The sequence below is a fragment of the Corapipo altera genome, unplaced genomic scaffold, assembly GCF_003945725.1.
Source record: "Corapipo altera isolate COAL_440 unplaced genomic scaffold, ASM394572v1 112, whole genome shotgun sequence".
Lineage (NCBI taxonomy): Eukaryota > Metazoa > Chordata > Aves > Passeriformes > Pipridae > Corapipo > Corapipo altera.
Genome location: NW_020884899.1, coordinates 633547 through 652660, shown reverse-complemented (window position 1 = coordinate 652660; position 19114 = coordinate 633547). Strand labels below are relative to the sequence as shown.

At 40.2% G+C, this 19114-nt stretch overlaps 1 long non-coding RNA gene across 1 annotated transcript in view; it reads right to left on the bottom strand.

The window, feature by feature from the left end:
• The window catches only part of LOC113950031, a 63602-nt gene that overhangs the window by 36250 nt on the left and 8238 nt on the right, over positions 1 to 19114 (bottom strand). Inside the window, exon 2 of the long non-coding RNA XR_003528638.1 lies at positions 17302 to 17377. This is a non-coding gene — a long non-coding RNA (uncharacterized LOC113950031). The remainder of the gene's footprint in view (positions 1 to 17301; positions 17378 to 19114) is intronic.

Sequence of the window (19114 nt, the reverse complement as noted above, 5' to 3'; positions counted from 1 at the left end):
GAACACAGGGATGGAGGGAACACAGGGATGGAGGGAACACAGGGATGAGGGAACACAGGGATGAGGGAACACAGGGATGAGGGAACACAGGGATGAGGGAACACAGGGCTCATCTCTGGGCTGCAGGGAGGACACCAGGGCAGTCAGTGCTGGTGCTGGGGGGGGGGGGGGGGAGTGCATAAATTGAAAATTTTTAGCCAGTCATAATAAAAAAATCTGATTAAAAGCAAACTAATACATTTTATCACTTTTAACATTAAAACCTGAAGTTGTTTTTCTGTCCTGGCTAAGTAATAATCTTTAACAAGCAAGCTTTTCCCTTTGCAAGAACTTTCCAATTACCATATTTGAACCTGTATTTCTGCTACACTAGAAGAAATCTAAAAAATTTGATAGACTTCTTACATGCAAACAATACTTCTGAGAGAGTTATGGAAATTATCTGCAGATATTTTATCTACAGCAGAAGAGACTTATTCTAAATGACAGCATATGTTGCCCTGGCTGCCTACAGCACGTGCTTTGCTAATGGTTTGTTTCCTGACCCATTTCTATTAAGCACAGAGACCATCTGAGGATTATTCACTTTCTCTTCTCTGTTTATTTTTGCAGCCTCGAATCTGTGACTCAATAGGAATGTTTACTGTGTCATTCATTGTGTTCAAAAAGAAAAGATAAGAGAGGTCAGTCCTTCAGTCTATAATGCTGTATTAGACTGTCTATTAAAAGCTTCATATCAAAAAATTTATTATTTGGAAGCAAAAATTTATGACAGACCAAACATTTCAACCATATCAATGCCTCAGTCAGTCAATCAAACCAATCAATCAAATTAATAAATAAAATTCCTTGTGTGTGTTCCAAAACTGACAGTAGAAACAGAGTAGGAATGAAAACAGATTGTGGGGACTGGATTTGCATGTTTCTAACTGATTTTTTCAGCTGATACCAATAGTTCTGGTTTTGCAAGAAAAAAGCCAAATACAAAAATAAAAAATGTCTTGATGCTGTTTAGTAACTTCCAGGGAATACAGACCACAACTGTTCTGACTGGGAGGAGAACACACAACAGACAATAAAGCAAATGAACTCCCACGGAAATTAGTTGGGTATTAGTTGAGAGAGACATTTTCTGTTTATTCATCGTAAAGATTATTTGGGTTTGGAGCAGAAAGGGTTCTTCTACAGAAAAAGACCATAATGAATATGATTCATCATTTAATGAATGCGTAATCCTTAGCCTTTAATACTCCACGTGATCTCCACACTGGACAGATGTTATCTGTAGTGCCGAGCAGGGACATGGAATATCTGCTCCAGGAAAGCAGTTCCTGGAGCCTCCAGAGCAGCAGCCAAAGTGCCACAGGAGCAGAGCTGCTCTGCTTCTCCTGCAGAAACTATCTCTTTATGCTGAAGTTGCAGACCCAACATTTCACCTGTGCTTCCAGGTAACACTTAGGCACAGACACTGAACTTTCTAATTGGTACCATTACCTCAGCTTTGGAAGTGTCTGAGATGTTAATTCTGGAATTTTCTTTACTAACTAAGCAGTAAATCATCATGGCTGGGCTTTGTGAACGAAGATTTGGGAAGGCACTATCCACATTTGCTACAGGCACGCTGGTGGCTTATGAGGCCAATACGTGACAGACATATCCGATTGCAAAAGGCACAGCAGAAAGACTCCTTAGGTGGTGTATTCTGCAAGGCACGGTTCTTTCTGCGTTGCCTTTTCTCCTCAAGGGTGATCCTGCGTGTGTTCCCAAAGGAGACAGCAGCGTTACAGATGGTGTGCCTCCAGGCCTCCCGATTGGAGGCCAGAGTAGACCAGTTATGGTGATCAATATGGCCAAGGCTGAGATGTTGTTTCAGGGAGTCCTTGTATCTTTTCTTCAGGGTTCCTCTCATGCAGCAGCCGGTGGCAAGTTCACCATAGAGCAGGATCTTAGGGAGGGGGTGGTTGGTCCTTCATCCTGGAGACGTGCCCTGCCCAGCACAGCTGTGTTCTCAGCACCATGGCCTCAATGCTTGTGACTGCTGCCTGTTCTAGAACAGATGGATTGGTCCCATAATCTGCCCAGTGGATGTTTAGGATTGTACGGAGGCAGCGTTGATGGCAGCGTTCGAGGAGTCGCAGGTGGTGGCTGTAGATGACCCAGGATTCAGATCCATATGAGAGAGCAGACAGCACTATGGCTCTGTAAACACTGATCTTGGTGCTTTTCTTCAAGTGTTTATTACGCCAAACTCTTTTGTGGAGTTTTCCAAAAGCACTGTATGCCTTTGCTAACCTGTTGTCTATCTCTCTGTCAATCTTACCATCTGAGGAGATGAATATACACACATTAAATAACTAATTTCACTGCCCAATATCTTCTTTTTGGTAATGAAAAAAACTGGTATTACATTAATCTGGAGACTTTAGCACCATCAAAAATAAGGTGTGATTTAGTGAACTACAGGTAGAGTGGTTGAGCATTTCAGTTTCTTACTTTCAGAGAGCCCAGCAGGGAAACTACATATTTACATCACAAATATTTTCAAGATTGGCTTATCTCTGGTTTTCTCCTCCATTCTGTGTGTGTGAGATTTAGAATGAATGTCAGTGGAAGGATGTTAACTCGAGTTCCCACTTTGCCAGCACCACTTCAGCAGTCACTCAGAGCAGAGGAGGGGGCTGAGTCTGGAGATCAGCCCCGTGTGCTCTGATGGACAGGAAGGATTGCATGACTGGTGGGAACAGCTGAGGTCCATGGCTGTGAGTGGATCTCATGGAATTCTAGAACACTGGTAGCTTCATATTTGAAATGATACAGCAATTTACTCTGATATGAAACTTACCCTTTTCCCAGGGATAAGATATCTGCATTGTCCCTCTGTAATGGCACTCCAGGCACAGTCAGCAATCCATACACACTGCTGCTCTCTGAGCCTGGCATTATACATAAAATAGACAGATATTACACAGCCTCTCATAGAGGGGAAGACCCATACATTTAATAAATATTCTGAACAAGAATGTTTTCCAAAGCAACCAACACTGTTTTGCTCTTATCTGAAACAGATCTATACTGAAAGACCTGAGTGAATCTACCATGTGTGCAAACAGACAGCTGACTCACCAAATTCTGAAATATAAACCTCTTGGAATACACACATATGATGGAACAGTAACAGTCTTACATTTGCTTTCATGCACAACATCAATCAGTAACAGTGTACGTTAGAATCTGGTATAAACCAGATGCATAAACTTTAGAAACTTAATGCACATCACCTGAAATTCTGCCTATATTTGAAAAATTAGAGCTATTCCGCATCTGCAGATTTTATTGATCTAGCAGATTCTGAGTCAGATGATGTGGAGAATGTTCCACTGGCATTCACAACCCTTGGCCCAGAAAAATGGATTTAAGATGTACTCATTTCATATTCAGCATCTAACTGATAAGTTTCTATTTGATCACTCTTTCACTCTGGCAAATAATTGTGCTCTATTTTCCTTAAAATGTATGCCAGAAAGAGTCAGTCTTTCATTTAGTCATGATAACTCCAGAAAGTGTTGGTAACTTGACAGCTAAGCATAAAAACAGATTGAGAATCCAGAAAATATCAGAGACAACCTAGAAACAGTGTTACAAACCTCACAGAGACACTGAAATGAGATGACAGCAAATGTGGAAAAGTGAGTATGGTCCTTCTCAAGGAATGAAACCATTAACTCCGGATCATCAAGTGATAACTCACCACTTGCAGCAATAAATATGTGAGTGACATACAGGTTGCAGCTGGTTTCTTCTCACAAATATGAAGGAGGGAAGGGAACAAAAGAAAATAACCAAAACAACCCTGCTGTCCCTCTTTTCATACTGTGAAACATGATGTTTCACACAATTCCTGGGAGATGTAGAATAAAACCCCTTCACGCCACACTTGGAGGAGGTACTTGAATTCAGGACTGCAGCTTCACAATGAGCTGAACAGCTCCATATTAAGGACCTTCAGGCAAGTTGTTACTAACAGAAGTCCTTGACCATGTGGACAAAGCAGGGTCCTTCAGTCCTGCTTGCCCCAGATGAGGCTACCATAGTTTTCAAATGATACAGGAAAGAAAGGAAGGGAGAAAGCCAATCCTCTGGGCATGTTGTGTTCCACAAGCTTTGAATTAACCGAGCCTGGGCAGAATAGGCAAGGGAATGCAGCTGTCTCAGTAACACCTGGGAGCAAGGGATAAGCCAGGACATCCTCAGGACACAGGAATTATGGGCATCAGCAGAACCAGCCACTGCAGGGAGCGGCAGCTCTGGGGGGGAAGAGGCAACCACGTGACCAGTTGAAGCAAAACTGAGATGTGTGAATATTTTTGGATTGAACCCCTAAAAATAAAGAGAGTAGCAGTATTTTTACGATTCAGAGATCACATGTAAAGATCTGCAACTGAGTCAAATCTCCCTTCTATTCAAAACAGTCTCAATTTCTAGAAATCAGTATACAGAAATGAAAAAAATTGGTATCTTCAAAACAGCTTTTGAGATCTAAGTGTTTGAACAGCAGTATATTGCACCTTTTAAAGCACAACCTATACAGTTCTAAGGGAGGCCAGACCACGTGTAGTGTGAGAGGAATAGGCTGGCTTGAACTCCTCCACACACCTGGGAAATTTAAAAGAGATGCTCTTAGCTCACTTGAAAAAAGGAAGCAAACTACTTATGAAAGTAAAGTTGGATGTTTTAAGACAAGTCTAAACAGGTTTTAGAATTACCTTGAGCTTTCTGGAGATTTCATCTGATTTTTGCTGCACTTCTCCAGGGGATTACTTGTACTGGTTATGACTCTAATATTCTTTTATAGCTATAGAGCCATATAAACCTATAAAAGTGAAAGTTCTGACTGCCAGTGATGTTTTTCACCTCTATATCCGACTAATAGCCTTTAATTTTACTTATTCAAAGTGTCCTGCATCTCTTTATGTATTTTTGTCATTGCATAATTTGTATAAGATGACTATTCTTTTTTTCTTTTTACAAAACCTAATGAAAATGGCAGTATTCTCCACCAGGAAAAGAAAAATGGCATCTATGCAGGATAAAGAAACTGGGTTTGGGGCTTCTGATAAGTTTCCTGCTTTTTCCCTAGATATGAAAACAAAATATACTCTTGTACTTGTCTAACCTACAGTTATCTGGGTTTCACATGCTCTGTCCCTCACGAAAAGCCTGAGCTCACCCTTGCTAAGGGTGAACCTCGAGTCCAAAAGAATACAAGAGAATTTGTCACACAGCAGTGGTGGCACTTAGCATGAAGACACAATCAGAAGACAGCAAACAGAAACATTCACATTTAAGCTAATTCAGTTTTTTTCTCAGGGAATTTTCAAAGAATTATGAATTAACAGAGAAGAGTGCAGTTGACTGATAAATATTTCACATCCTGGAGTGATGCTGATTCAAAAGCATTAAAGGTGAGCAAAGCCTACTGTAGGTTCAAGCAAACATGATGGTTTCATGAAATCTTTGAGCTCCATCAGACTGACAGTCCATGTACACTGCACTGTTCATCTCAATTCTCCTCTTTTATACTCCTGTAACTTTCTATAGTGTCTGCATTTTAGGGGCTCACAAAGATTTATTCAATTGTACATCGGAAAAAAAAAAAAATAATTTTTGGTAGAAAATTGAGAATAAAGGATTACTGAGGGCAAGTTCCTGGTTGGCAATACCTCATTCTAAGAGCTTCTACTCCAAAGGCAGGTTCAGAGCTTGTTTCTCTTCAGGTCACAAGTTTCAGCTGTCACCAAGCACAAGATTAACAGCCATAAAAACCTGAGAATGGTACTGCAGCCAGTGCTGGGAGGAGAGCCCTTCTCCCCTGCACACACTGGTGCCCCGAGCTGGTTAAATGCCAGGCTGACACACAACTAAAGGCTGTTTATTTAGCATGGCTATGTTTCTTCTCTTATGGGTGAATATCCCATCTGGGAGCTGTCCCATAATAATGAGAAATCTTGTCATTCTTCCTTTCAGTGCTGAACTAACAATCTTAATATATTAATACACTAAAACATCTTTCTCTGATATTTAATGTTACCTGATGGCTTTGAAAGCCTATTTTAATTAAGCAGCAGCTGATGCTTTGAACATTTGAGTTCCTGGGTATCCTGTGGGTTAAACACTGACCAGCAGCAGGGGGAGGGACAAAGGACAGTGTCAGTAAATCCTCAGCTTTGGCACCAAACAGACAAAAGGAACCAGCTACAAAGTGAAGCAGAAAGAAAATAGGCCTAATGATTCCAGGTCCCAGTGGGCCTGTCCCCAAAGCAAGGGAAATTAGGCAGGAGACAGAGACCCACGAAGCCATAAGTAACAGAAATGTCTCACTGAAATCAGTGGCAAAACTCTTGGGGGCAACCTACCAGATCTTACACTGAGTGAACTGAAGAAGTAGAAAAAGTGAAATAAAAGAACTTGCACCAGGAAGGGAGAACCCACCTGGAGTGGAAATGCCAGTATTTCTTTGTTACATACTGGTTTTAAAACTAAATTATTGCAGAAAGTAAAAACATCAAAAAGTCAGCAAATTTTTCCCAAGTGATTACTTTTTTTTCCCTGTGAATATGAAAAATAAGTTTCACGATTTCCTGGCAGAATTTCTCATTTCAAGAAAAACACAAATTACTATTTGGATTAAAGCATTATTATTTCACAGTGTAGTTTCACCCCTTCTTTGGCAGCCACCGATAGAGAACTGAAAATCTTATTGATTCATTCTGCATGTATCTATTTATTTAATATTCTTTTGCTCTAACTTTTAATCATCAGCAGGTAAGTCTCATCTCTCCCTAGCAAACAAGGTAGCATTTTCAGCTTCAAAACCCCAGAGAACCTAAATAATTTTTTATAAAATTGAGAAGTAGAGGGAGATTCTCTCTGGACTGACTGTTTCTCCTATTTTTGCACCTGCATTATCCTCCTGGATTATCTTGCTGTCAGCTGCCTCTGCACAGAAACACTGATATATGCACACCACTGACTGAAGTCTTTTGCTTTTTCAAGCCACGCTCACCCACTTCACAGTTGATGCTGCACCATCAGCAGTATTTTAGTAGAGATTTCAAAAAGCATTTCATTATTTAGGTCTCTGCAACAAGGACACCCTGTATTCTGTGGCAGGAGGGGTGCAGGATAGGAAGAAGGACTAAATAGCTGCCAGGTGTAGAGTGAGCAGTGCCAAAGGTTTGCAGAGCAGTCTGCAGCTCAGAGTCCTCCTGGGGCAACACACTCCTTTTAACATGAGCAAGGAACACTTGGCATCTCTAAACTCTGCTTACCTGGATATCGGGTCAAATGGATGGAATATTTCATCTGCTCGAATTGCTGAGGATTACAGTGAAAGTGCCCCTTTAATGTGCACTTGGAAGTCGATTTCCAAACAGCAAGAAGGGTTTTCTGCAAGCAGGGTATGATTTGAAAACAAAGAGAAGACAGCTGGTGTTTGCAGAGGTCAAAGATATTAGTGAAAATACCTAAAATTTTAGCCAAAATGCTAGGTGCTGCAGCAAGGAGAAAGTGTAAAAAAAAGGAATAACATGCTGAAAAATGAGTCCTGTGGGGCACAAACAGAAGATCTGACATTTTCTGACAGTTTAGATAAATCCATTGTAATGAGAAAAGAAAGATTCTGTATGAAATCAATTCTGTTTGCAATACTTATCCTTGGATGTTCTGAAGAACCGTTTCACATCTCAGAGATGACATCCTTTTCTTTAGGGCCTAATCCAAAAACCGTTTAAGTTAGTGGGCTGAAAATGGCTCAGCTCAACCAGGAATGATAGCATCTGCCAGGAGATTTGTTTCACATCTTTACAGTTTCAAAAGCATCACAGACATATCTCCAGGAAGTGGAGAGGGAGGAGGGACATGTCCAACTGCCCCCAAATCTTTGTTTAGCTTTTCCACTGTTTGAAACCTTTCCCACTTTTTTTCTATGGTGGCAAAAAATGATCCATCCCATCACAGGACACCACGAAAAAGGAAGAACAAATACTGGGTTTGCAATGTGCAGTCTGCATTAGTATAGCCACAATGTAATTCTTTTTAGGTTAACTAAAACATTTGATCTAAAATGTGTAAATAAAATAGAAGATACAATGGAAACACATATAAACATGCCACATTAAAGGGTTTCCTTGAAAAACTAACTGACTGGAGAAAAGGGAATCATAATTCACGTGGAAGGAGATAAAAAGAGCACAAAGTAATAATGAAAATACTCAAGCCAAGACTCTCACACAAACAAATATACTGTGGTGGAAGAGAATATGAAGTTTTACATTTAAAGTTTTCTATACCATTTTACTTTGTATATTTAAACAATGAGGAAACAGGAAACTTCCTTCACAGAACAATCTGGATGGCAGTTTGCTCCACTGAGAAGCAGGAGGAAGCAAGGATAAAAATATTGCCTTTAGTGACAGTTTTACACACAATTTTGTTACCAGATTGAAGTCAAACAAATCAGAGGTGCATTTGTGAAAGAACTTATTAGAAAGATCCCTGGAAGACTAACAAAGAATTCACATACTATTAGTGACAAATGTAGGAAGATAAATTGTTCCTGGTTTTGAGACTTAAGTAAAATTGAAAAAAACCCTCTCCCAAACTCAATGCCAAAACCCAGCGCTGAGGCTGGTGCTGATTAAACTGTGAATGCTCTGCCAGAGCAGTTTGTCAGATGTCCCACAGCTTAAGATAACAGAAACTTGAAAAAACTCTGAGGGAACTGCTGGAGGAAATAAGCTTTACAAATCTTTACTACTAATAATCCAAGTAAGGAAGGAAAAGAAAGATAAAGGAGAACAAACAGTGCTGTCCCTTCCTCCTGTCCCCTGAATGGGCAGCAGTGGCTGCAGTGCTGCCATCAGCACATCTCTGCTCAGCCCACCCTCCCTGTGCCCAGTGACCTCCACACACAGCAAGGGTCTCCCTTCCTTCAGCTGAGGCCAAACCAGGCCCAGGGGAAGAGGCTGAAGAACAATCTCATCCCTCTGTACTGATTAGACACATCTTTGTTCCCCTCAAGTGCAGCAGACTCTCTCCAGAAGGGTTCTGCTGTCAAACAGCTGCTGCCATGGCAGAGGGAGAGGAATTCGTGGCGTGGGTGGGTTTTTTACATTACCCTGTGTTCCTTGATTAGCTGTTACAATTCTTTATGTTCTTCATAAGGAGACAAGTGGCGTGAGCACAACTTCCTTTTTAGAAAACTCCTGTAAGAAGTAAGTCTGCCTGCTACCTTGTATGATAGTTTGTGATTAGAGTTCTTTCCCAGAAAACAGGAAATCCAGGTTCAATTCTTCCTTCTGCTTTAGCATATTCAGGATCACACCCTCTATTTCCCAAGTGACACACATTATGCCATAGGCTGCTGGATAACAAGGCATCAGCAACATCTTTTGATAAAGCTGCATCACTGTACTGAGAGAAGAAACTGAGACTATTTGGGCTGTAGAGGAAGAATGGAAAGAGTGAGATTTTAAATTCAAACAGGTTACATTCAGGGGATGAACGAGAATCCCAATTTCCAGTCTTTATATTTAGGAGTACTTGTTTATTTGATTCAATAACTGTTTAAATACTGAGATAATAGAAGAGAATTTGGAGAGAGACCTGTCTTATTTTGTACTATTTTTAGTGTGCTTGTTTTCTGCCTTTCCTAAGTCCCTCACCAGTTTTCCAGCACCTGTAGCATTCAGCTTTTGTTGTGTTGACTCCAAAGTGAAGCACTGGATGAAAAGAGGGGCAGAATGTTTAATATCTAAGAGTAGCCCTGGAATGCATTTTCTTGGGAGGCAGTGCAGACACACAATCCCCAATTCAAGCAAGAAGAACTTCAAAGATCAGCTTTCTCTCCAATTTTTACCTCTGCACTCAGGGAAATGCAGATACCCTACTGGAAATAAATAAGCATATTCCATTTCCCTTTCTGTTTTCTCTTCCCCTAGTATAAATCATGAAAGCACCTCACAAAATCCGTGAAATAACTTTGTTCAGTAACAGTTGGAGGGAAGAATCCTTATTTGTAATACTTCTTACATACCCATCTCTATTACTTGCCTGGTTGACAAAATTCCTCAAGGAAACTCCTCAAGACTACACCAGTTTAAAACACTTCAACTTCTTTTTTTTTCTTACTCCATGCTCAAATACAAGATTGGCTTTTTTTGCTTAAACTGGTTTACATTTCATGTGCATTCATTGTCCTGTAAGTGTATAAAAGTTTCTTAATAACTAATAGTTTAAAAGTAGCTAAAATGTCCCAATATAGACAGAGTCTACTCATGAAAATTTGGTGTCAATTTTTTCACATTTCCTGCAATCTGTACATATTTTGTCTAATTATATTTGGAAGTACATCTGCTTGGACACCTGCAGAATTACTGCAAGCTGTCATTTTCATTCTTGAAACATTATTTAAATTTTTAATTTGGCATCTGTCAAAAACAAACAAAAAATACTACTGGATATTATAATGCAGCAGCTGAAATTTGCCGAATTTTACCGAATCACACAGGATGACAGACAATGCCTTCAGACTGAATCTTTATGTCAGCACTCTGGAGCAGAAGGAAAATCACTGTGATGTATTTCTAGCAAGGTGTATTTTATTCTGATTAAGTCCCCACAAAACTGATTGGATGAGATAACTTGAAAGCACTGACAATATGTTTTTTCCCCTCAAAGCACTGTCGAAAACTTTCACACTGGTCCCAGTAATAGGAGTCTCAGTAACAGGCCCTGTCTGACAGACTGGGACACAGAAAGCTGTCAACCCAAGAGCAGACTGGAGATGATTGTTAAGGGGATTTGGTATTTCGTGTATTTTGCCTAATAGGGGAGCCTGTGCTCAGCATTTCCTGAAGCAAAAGAAGACAGATGAAATCTCTGGGCACTTCATTGCTGCTGTCTCTCAAAGATTTCCTGTCAAAATGGGCCTATAAGGGAAGAAAGGTTTTCAATAACATTTTTTTTTTTTTACCTGGCAGGATTTCCAGTCTTGCTATGAAGGAGTTTGAAGGCTCTGTCTTTGTGAAAACACTGCTGCCAAACCACCATATCTAGCTGTGTTTAAAAATAAAAAAGCAATCTGACTCACATTACCATAGTGTATACTACAAACCCAGCTTTGATTGACATTCTATCCATATTTTATACAGTGCTTTTTTCCTTCCGTCAAATGGAGCAAGTGACCTTGATGTTACTGTGCTTTGCAACTTAAACAGGGAAAGCATATTTGTTGTCAACTTCTTTAGGGATACAGTTTTCAACAGAGTACACAGGGAAAAGGAACACAACTCCCATTATTAATAGTAGGAGTTGTTCATGTAACGCCTTGTTCATCTCATTGAGACTTCACCCTTTTTTGTCAGCCTTCTTAGAAGGCTGCCATGTAAATTTTATCTGCATAGAATTAAAAGGAACAAAGAAAATGATAATTCTTTTTGGTATCAATTCTAAATAAAAAAAGTTGTACGTGTCTGAAAATCTGTAATTCCCCAAGGAATTTAATCCTGGGTGCAATCATGAAAAACAAGTCTTTTCCCCTACCTCATCATTAAAAATGAGCAAACAAAACACTCATTTTTCAAAACTGCCTAGGATTCTGGAGACTGTTTTGAGAAAAAGAGGAGGATTTCCAAAATCATCCAATCATAAAGAACCTGCAGCTGGAGTATGAGAAATACTACTGTCTAAGGCAAGTGCTAGCAGGGTTGAGAAGGGGAACGTGGCTGTTCCTCTGTCACACAGCCCCCACCTCCCTGGGCTTTGGGGTTGCAGTGCTTTTCCTGCTAGGAAGAGGCTACTTAACCTGCTCTCTTGTGAGCTTTTCTCCTAGAAGTGGAGCAGGAAATTCAGGTTTTGTAGGTCTGAGGTGTTAAATTAACTTGATTTATTACAGACTAGATGGAGGATTTTACTTGGTGGCCTGAGAACCCCCTGCTGTCTGAGAAAACCCAAGTGATGCACATTAACTATGTCTAAACAGACTGTGGAGGATAATTTAATTTGCTGCAGAATGGTTTGCTCCAACAGGGGTCTTGAACAAGGAAAATTAGAGGATATGAGGCTTGCTGTCTGCTATTGCTAAAGACAAAACTTATCTAATTGGAAGATAGGTAAAAATTTACCATATCAAAATAAAAGAGGAAGCATTTGTCAGATGGGAATGATGGATACTTTTTCTAGGAAATGGGATCAGCAGCTGTTACAGAGAAACAAGGATGGAGGGGAGAGAATGCAGCACTAAAAGCAAGGACTGACACCAAGCAAATGCAGTGACACTGGGAAGAACAGTCTTCTGAAGTAGGTGGCTCTAGGATAAGGCTAAGGATGATTTTGAGGGTCACAAGGGTGTGTTTGCACGGTCAGCCAGCCTGGGCAGCAGAGTTACACTGGTGAGTGACTGAGAGCCTGGGAAGGACTCAGGATATGCAGCAACAAATGCATGAACACCCCGATCAAGGAGGAGGAAAGCTCAGCAGAGGAAGGTGCAGGTGACACACACGGGCCTGGCACACACTGCTCCTGCAAAGCCCACCATCCTACACCCTAATGACTGGGAAAATTACTTGTGGTAACTTTTCATCAAGTAAACCTCCTGCAATTCATCTGCACAGGATCCCAGTCTCACAGAAAAAATATAAAAAAATAAAGAGGTAGTTCACCAGACTGGAAAGACAGAGAAAAGAAATGTCTTTGGCAGGATGGTTCAGCCTGTAGCAGTTTGAAACTTCAGATAAAGATGCAGAATCAGGCTTTTCCTTCACAAACTGCCAGAAATCCACACAATGATACACAATGGAAGTAAAGAACTGATGCTCTGGGCCTAGATGGGCTCCTCTCACTGTGACTTGGCATAAGCATGGAATTAAAACTCGCTTAGGCCAGAGGAGATTAATTCCACTTGTGATATTTTCGTCCAGCTTTGAGTGCTGAAATGCTGAGCAGTGTTTATGAGCTGCAGAAGCAGCTGTGAGGACACGTCACAAGGCAGGTTCTGTTTGGTTGGTTTTTTCCCTTGCATAACATGATTCCAAGTAAAGCGGAATATACAAGGAAAAAAAAAAGATAATTCCCCTGGCCCTCTTCTACCCAGTCCAAATTATGACTTATCAAAATTAATGAACACAAAATGTCTAAAGCCACAGTTAAGGCTTTGATACATGAGTTTTCCAGCATGTGCCCTACAAGAAGTCTGAATTAACAAGTAAAAACAAACTTAAACTTCTCTTCATGGTCAAAGACAACTTGACCTCTACGCCATAGTTTAAAAAAAAAAAATCAAACAAACAAAACCAAATAAAACCTATCTCATATAATTTTTTTATACACAATTTTATGTGGAAACACAGGGTCTACTGTGACTTGCTTTTAAAAACACCATTAGATTATTTACCAAAGCCAGATGATGCACTATAATTCATGTCTAAAAACACCTTCTCTAGGAAAGACAGACACAAACCTTTTGAGGATTCTCTGCTCCCATCTATCATGACTAGAAACGTGTGAATCACAATAAATTCCACCATCCCAGAAAATGACATTACCCTGTACTACTCTCACAATTTAATACTTTTCTGATTACCAGGATTCTTCTTTCAGCAGCTGTTCCTAAATCCCTTTATTTTCAATGCAATATAGTCCCACATATAACTCTCCCTTTTCCACATCCCCGTGCAATTTAGAGCAGCTGACTAGAAACCAATTTAGTAATTAAAAATTTCCATGCCTACACCTTCTGAGATCCACAGCACTTGCTAGTGCAGGAAATAAGGAAACAGGGAAAATGCAAGATGGGCTGTTACCAGCAACCCATGTCTTGTATCATCTGCAGGTGCAGGTACATTATTCTTTTCAAGTATGTACACTCCTGAAAGTTTCCATGTAGAGAGCAATAAAATTTGTGTCCCTTTGGACACTGCACGAAGTTTTCAGACCACTCTCTGGGTTTAAGGCTTTATCTACCTAAACATTATGAGCAAAATGGCACCTTGATGGCAGGTGGCTCTCTGAATGACCAGAGTCCAAGACACAGTGAGTGTAAGATATCCAGGAGCACACACCCCAACACAAACACGAGCACTGGACAGGAGCTGATCTCACCACTGTGGGGTGGAAGCATTTCTGTTGGTGTTACCCTCTGATGGGGCCTCATTAGCAAGCAGGATAACGGGCAGCATCAGCTCATTAACACTTCTGTGAAGCATTTAGGAACTACAGGAAAATCTCACCATACACACTTTTATAAAGGACTCTGGTATTTTAAGTTTAGAAAGTCCACAGCTTAAAAAACTTACTCTCTAAATGCAAGAAAAGATGCAAAAGAATAAGACTGTAAATCACAAGGGAACAGGAATGTTCAAATATGCAGAAATCTGTTCTGCATGTAATGATTGCAAGTTCAGTCCTTCTTCTAGAGATCAATATGCTAAACTACACAAACATAATACTTTGCCTTTTACATTTCTGTAGACTTTAAAGCACTCTGATGGTCTTGCTATATTGGTTTTACATAATTTCCAAGTAGTATTCTTTTTCTGGCTTTGTTTTCCTTCCTTCTTTATTTTTGCACTAATGTCTCTGAGAATCCATTTTGGTGAATTTGTAGTGCTAAAAACACTGAGACTGCTTTCAGAATAAAGTCAAACTCCAAACAAATAATGCAGAATGAAGCATTGGCAGCTTTTTTAGCAGAAGTTAAAAAAGCTTTAAAAAAATTAAAAATCAAAGAACCAACCAACCACTTCCTCTTAAACAGCAAAAGTGGAACTTCAGCAGATAGATGGGTACAAATACTTAACACACTCATTTTTTCCCTCATCTTCTGTCTCCATCACATTTTTTTTCTCCCATTTTAATCTGTGTTTGACTGCCAAGCAAGGCCCAGGTAGTAAAGCACTTTGTTATTAACTGACCTTCTAGAAAGACTTATACAATCTGTTTTCAGTTTTTACATAAATTACGTTTCTATGTATAGTAAATATCAGGGACTAGAATAAACAACTAGATAAATATTTATTAGTCTTGATTATTATATTATAGGCACTCTCACCAAGTCCTACTGGAACCATCTCCCCCCACTCAGTGTGGCCAGTTAACAAACAATGCCCAGTACTGGGGATCCCAGGGCTCACTCTTTAGCCTTTAAAACCACCTATTCAATATGATATTCTCAAAGCACTGCACTCAGTTGATTAAAGTCATGTTTGCTGTGATGTAAACATCACAGCATCACCAAAGTGTCAACATCGTCAAACATTAATTTTGGAATTATTTTAACACAGTCTGACTACACTAACAGTTCATCAGGGTATTTGAACTAAAACATCCTTGTTGATTTGTGCATATACACTACAAATTAACAAAGTAATACACTGAAGAATTCCTTTTCCTTTTCTACCACAGGCAGAAACCACATGTAATTTGTCCCGTGAAGGTGAACCATTACACAACTACATCCACATTCCAGCATTTATCTTTTGAAAAACTAAACCATCTAAATCTGAATCTAACAAAACAGTTTCACAAAGCTTCTCAAGACCATAATGATTCTTAAGCACCAGATTTCTCCAAGCTTTCCTGAGAACAGCGTGGAGACAACCAGGGCCAGACTGACACCTCTGACATCAGAGGATGGAATGACAGGGATGACAAGGTGGAGCAACCCTCAGAATGAGCTGGCAGCAAGTACAGCCCCAGTATCTCTGTGGCCATTAAAATAAAACCACAGGGGGACAATCCCAGCTCTGGCACTGCTGGGAGGGGCCCCTACAGGGAGCTGGTACCCCTTCCTCGGGTCATCCCTGCAGGCAAAGTGGGACTCTGCAGCCTCACTGGGACTGCAGCCTCACTGGGACTGCAGCCTTGCCTCAGGAGCACAGATCCCAGCACAGTTTAGGTTGGGAGGGACACCCAAAGGTCACCCTGTCCAACCCCCCTGCTCTGAGCAGGGATATCTTCAACCAGATCTGTTCCCCCTCAGAGCCCCAGCCAGCCAGACCTGGAATGTTTGCAGGGGTGGGGTGTCCCTGCCTCTGTGGGAAACCCCTTCCAGTGTTTAACACCCTCATTCTGAAACCTCCAACCTTCTGTCTGATCCAAATCAATGCTCTTTGAGTTTCAACATCCCCCCTGGAGCCTTCTCTTCTCCTGGCAGAACAACCCCAACCCTCTCAGCCTTTTCCTCATAGCAGAGGTGCTGCATCCCTTTAATTTTCTTTTTGGCCTCCTCAGGACCCATCCATCAGGTCCATATCCTTCCTGTCCTGAGGAACCCAGACTCCACGGTGTCTTTTGCTGTGGACCAGGAGACAGAGGCAGGGTGAAGGAGTCTGTTCACATATTTTTCCTGTCCCCCGTAAGTTGCCCATTTTTTTCCAATTTTCCCAATATCTGATGCATCTGTATAGATCCTTAGCTTCTTTAAATGTTGGTGAATAGGCTGTTAAAAGAAATAGGAAAAAAACCCCACAATTAGGACGTCTGCTCTGGGAAAGACTGAAATATGACCTCATCTTTCCACAGGCACCAGAGATTCCGTGGGACAGAAGGGACATTATCCATGTCCTAATTTCAGGGAAATCTTCAGTTTGAGTTGTGCTTTATAAACCTGCACAGAATGCCATCACTAGACACAGAGCTACAGCACACCAGGTTTCATTAGTTCCACTGCTTGCAAACTACGTGTTTATTTTAATAAAACATGAATACCTGCAAACAGGAGCCTGCCTGCCAGGTGGGCTTTTTCTGTTTGTTTGGTTTACTTGAAGAGCTTTAGACAAAGCCATAATATTAAGCAGTAATTTCGCCTGTGTTTTGAATCACACTATCAACAGTGAGATCACAGATGAGAGAGGCAGCTGAAATGACTGTGATGCAGAATGAGCTGAGCCTGCCACCCCTGCCCAAGCCTGGCTCAGGCTGCTCCCACCCCAGTGAAATTCTTCAGGTTATTCCAGATTCCTGCATTCAACACTGCAAAAGTGAGTTTCCTGGTTAATGTTATAAAGCAACACTGAATAAATACAAATAGTTTAATCTTCCTCTGCAGTCATATCCTCCCACACTGGTAAGTGTAATTAGAAAAATGCTACATTGCATGTCTTGAATAGTGAATGTAGCTGATTGTTAATCATTATATTTACATAGTTTATATGAAAAATATTTAAATTCATGAAAGCTCCAACTTTTCTTTGCCATAACATTAATACCTGAACAGCACCTGAATGTATAATAGCATATTTGTACCTTATTGATTCTTCTGCAATGTCCTTGTAGGAAAACTGTTGGACAATGAACTTCTGGGTGCAGAGAGCATTTGGAACTTAAAAAAAAAGGAGTATTTCTTGGATAAAAGTGACATATGCTTGGAGGGAGAGAAGGGAAAGATAAACGTTCCAAGCTGACATGAAAATGTGTTCACATAAATATATGGTAAACTGTTGTATATTGAAAGAAAATTTGAGGAAATCCCTTTTACAAAATCCTTTTTTTTGGCAAAATTGGTTATGAATAACCTTTCATGTATTTTTAACATCCACAAAATAATGATTTTCACAAAAACACAATGATAAAAAGGCTTATATGAAGAATGGAATTTCATTTTGCCATCAATAACTGTCTCATATTTGTTTTACAGAGAACAGACAAAACAAAAATGTATCACATATTTTAAGAAAATAAAAAATTAAGAACGGTCTTTTAACAAATAACTCTTTAGAAATTTGACTAGGAAGCAACGTATGCTCACTAGCAATACCTCTAAGATTTTGAAATTATACAATAAATGCATAAGGTACTAATAGAACATTTTTCAAACCTGAAGTTGGAGAAAGAGTATCTAGTATTCCATAAAACTAGTTTTAGAAACCAGACCACTATTTACAAAAAACCCTCAGTTTATTTTCCAGGTGCCCAGTCCAGGCTACCATGGACTCGATTTTCAGCAAGCCACTGTTCCCCCTTTAAGGAACCGGTTTCCAATGCCCGTTTGAGTTGTTCATTCAAATCTGAACATGTTCTAAATGTTCTTATATGTGCACTTACCTGTTCAAACAGGTGCACAAATGAGAGCAACACTGCCCAGCTGTAATACAACTCTTCCAAACAGTCTGAAGAAATGCTTCATTCAGGTACCCTGCAACTGCATGGAAAAAATCTGGAAATAACCTCAATGCCTCCCTGTAGGCAAAACTATTTACAGTTCTGCCTAGCTCTTGATCTGTGTTTATCCCATATTCCAAAAAGGATTATTCACAAGTCTATGATGCACTTTATACACATTTACTTGCTAAACACATCAAATGTGGTGTTTCATGACAAGGATACACGTGGAGATTTATTTCCTGATAAGAAGCAGAACAGTGGGCATGTTTGGGGAAAGATTAGATTATTATTGAAGTATTTAAAACTCAGGAGCGCTATGAGTGAACTGACCCCCTGAATGGTTTAAAAGTTAATTTTAAACAGTTTTCAAGTTTCAGCACTTACACAGTGAGATCACTAGAACTAAACCAGCAGATTGGAAACAATTCCAACATACAGACATGTGCCATAACAGTTCCTAGAAAGAGCACATGAAAATCCAGTGTCTCATGCAAAATCAATTACTTTTTACTTCAAGATCCTCAGCCACTGAAACAGGATATTATTTTGTGTCCTGAATAATACCTTGTTCCAGTTTCTAAGGAAACCAGCACCAAAAACTAAGTTTACAATGCTGCATCCTCCAGAAATTGCCTACAACATCAGTCCCTCGGGTATTATTACCAAGTGCTATTTGCATTTAAATTTCTATAACCCTTAAGCAGCTGGATTGTTTGTTTCCATGCACAGTTATGATCTGCTGGGTCCCCAGGGGTTAATCCTCACTCTCCGTAGGGCTTCCCAACCCATCGGCATCTCATGACTTAAAAAGCTCGATTTCAAAGCAGGAACCATTTGTGAACTGTTATTTTAGAAGTTTCCTTCTGTCCCCCTGGGTGTGATGTCTGTGTGAGACATTCATTACTGGTGTCACTCCCCTGGTGTCACCCCCGGGAAGGACCCTGCAGGTCCTGCT